Source organism: Crocuta crocuta, unplaced genomic scaffold (genome assembly GCF_008692635.1).
Source record: "Crocuta crocuta isolate KB4526 unplaced genomic scaffold, BGI_CrCroc_1.0 scaffold333, whole genome shotgun sequence".
In the NCBI taxonomy this organism is placed as follows: domain Eukaryota; kingdom Metazoa; phylum Chordata; class Mammalia; order Carnivora; family Hyaenidae; genus Crocuta; species Crocuta crocuta.
Window position 1 is genome coordinate 3,753,775 of NW_027532856.1, and position 2,735 is coordinate 3,756,509.

General features: G+C 45.8%; 1 pseudogene; it reads right to left on the reverse strand.

Moving 5' to 3' along the window:
• Positions 1-922: 922 nt before the first annotated feature.
• On the reverse strand, positions 923-2,317 carry LOC144216243 (elongation factor 1-gamma pseudogene; annotated as a pseudogene).
• Between the last annotated feature and the right edge of the window lie 418 nt (positions 2,318-2,735).

Consider the following 2,735-nt stretch of genomic DNA (forward strand, 5'->3'; position numbering starts at 1 on the left):
TTACAGGTTAAATAGGCTTTTGTGTTGATTGAGAACTCAGAGCCTATAATACCATTCTTATGAGAAAATATGCTAAATTTATTAATAGCTTCCCATATTTACTTGAACCTCTGAAGAAAGGGACTTAAAACTGTGGAACATATGGGGCATCTGGGTGGCTCAGTGGGTTAAGCTTCCGACTTTGGCTCAGGTCATGATCTCACGGTTCGTGGGTTTGAGCCCCGCGTCGGGCTCTGTGCTGACATCTAGCTCAGAGCCTGGAGCCTGTTTCAGATTCTGTGTCTCCCACTCTCTCTGACCCTCCCCTGCTCATGCTGTCTCTTCTCTCTCTCAGAAATAAAGAAAACATTAAAAAATTAAAAAAAAAACTTTTGGTTTAAAGCAACAACAAAAAATTATTTTCAAAGGTTTTTTGTTTCTCTCTAATTTGCCTATTTATATTTTTTGCCCCTCTTTCTTTTGGATTATTCATCTTTTCTTTCTTCATTTGTGTGAGCTCTACATAAAATAAAGAACTTAATCTTTCAACTATCTTCTGTGCTGTAAATATTTTTTCCCAGTCTTTTGACTTTAGAGTATTTTTGGATATACAGGAGATTTAAATTTTCAATTGCTCATTGGGATATAATATATATAATATATAGCATACATCCAGAAGATTTCATTTTTATGTAATCAAATGTATATATATTTTCCTTCTTTGCTTTTGGATTTTGTTTTCAGGAAAAGCTTTTACAATGTAACATTAACTTAGCCTATGTTTATAAGAAAACAGCTTTCTATGGTTTTATTTCATAACATTTAAATCTTTACTTCATTTGAATTTATTTTGTAATAAGATACAACACAGGGATTCTTTCTTATTTTTTATTTCCCAGGTGGTTAGCAGATGTCACAATATCATATGTAAATTCCATTTTTTTTTCTTCAATGTTTAGTTTCCTTTAATGACCCCCATCTCCCTGAAGGGCAGGTGCAGGCAGCTAGGTGACAGCAAGAGATGTTCACTTGAAGATCTTGCCCTGATTGAAGGCTTTGCCCACATGCTGGAAGGCCCCCTCCCAGGAAAAGTACTCTCCATCCAGCGTCTGGGCTTCCTCGCTGCCAGCGTCCAGTTTCCGCCTGTATAGGACTCTAGTCCACCTGCCAGTCTGGGCTCGGCGGAAAGGCAAGCTCCTGGCCTCGGGAGACCCAGACTCCAGAAAAGGAGGTGCTATTGTTGGTTCCGAAGAGAATGACACTGGCAAAGGCGTTCTTCCTCAGCTTGTCCAACCGCTGGAACATTCCGGTGATGAGGTTGCCGCTCATGAAGGTCTGGGGGAGCTCTTCGGGGCAGCAGTACTCCGCGTACCACAGGGACCAGCCGTCCGTATCGAAGTGCTCCCAGAAATACGGCAGCGCCACGGACAGGGTGTCCTCATTGGAGTATTTGCGCTTAAATTAAATTCATCCAACACAAAGGTACTCTTGGGCAAGTGGGCAAAGGGGTCCTTGGCCTTCGGCTCTGCAGCGAGCGCCTGCTCACACTCCTCCATCTCCTCCTCAGGAGCAGGGGCGGTGGCCTTTTTCTCCCCTTTCTGCTCAGCCTGGGGCTTCTGCTTCTCTTCCCGAGAACCCTTCTCCTTCCTGGGGGTGTCCTTTTTAGGCTGGCTCTCTGCAAACTTTTTAGCATCAAACTGGGCCATCTTCTCACAGAGTTTCACCTCCCCCAAGACGGCTCGGAACTGCGGCTGGTTAATGCAGGCGGGGAACCAGCGGATGGTGTTGGGGAAGGCCTGGCGGAAAGAAGGCTCCAGGACCTGTTTATAGAGCCACAGCTGGGTGCAGACAACTGTGATGTCCGCCAGTGTCACGCGTTCGCCCACCAGGAAAGTCCTCGTCTTCAGGTGAGCATCGAGTAGCCCCAGAATTCTCCTCACCTCCTCCTTTGCATTCTCTGTGGCCTGCTTGTTGTGGTGCATGATGCCCGGGGTGGGGAACACCCAGGTACTGGCTGGGGGCACTATGTCCCTATCGGCAAAGCTCACCCACTGCACCACCTGGGCTGCAGCCTCAGGAGTACTTCCCTGCAGCTCCTCATTGCTCACATAGTAGGCAATGGCATTGCTCTCGAACACAGAATCCATCGTCCCCCTCAAATGCTGGAACCTTGCCCGCAGGAAATTTATGGAGAAATTCAGGGGTGAGGTTGGTTTGGCCAAAGTGGAAGTGGGGTGGTGCAGAGAGCACGCGGACCTGAGCCCCGCTGTACTGAGCAGCAATGAGAGCCTTGAAGGCCCTCCGGTTTTCAGGATGTGTACAAGGTCCCAGCTGCCATGGTGATTCCTGTAAATTCCATTTTCTAACTGGTTTGAAATACTATCTTTTGGGGAGCCTGGGTGGCTCAGTCAGTTAAGCGTCCGACTTCGGCTCAGGTCATAATCTCACAGTTAACAAGTTCAAGCCCTGTGTCAGGCTCTGTGCTGACAGCTCAGACCCTGGAGTCTGCTTCAGATTCTGTGTCTCCCTCTCTCTTTCTCCCTCTTCCCTATTTGCACTTTGTCTCTCTCTCTCTCAAAAATAAACATTAATTTTTTTTAAAAAAGGAATATTATCTTTATAAGTGGCATAATTCACCTTGTTTTTTTTCTAGAAACTATAGTTTTTATTTTTAAATATTTATTTATTTATTTTGAGAGAACATGTGTGTGTGAGTGGGGAGGGGCAGAGAGAGAGAGAGAGAGAGAGAGAATCCC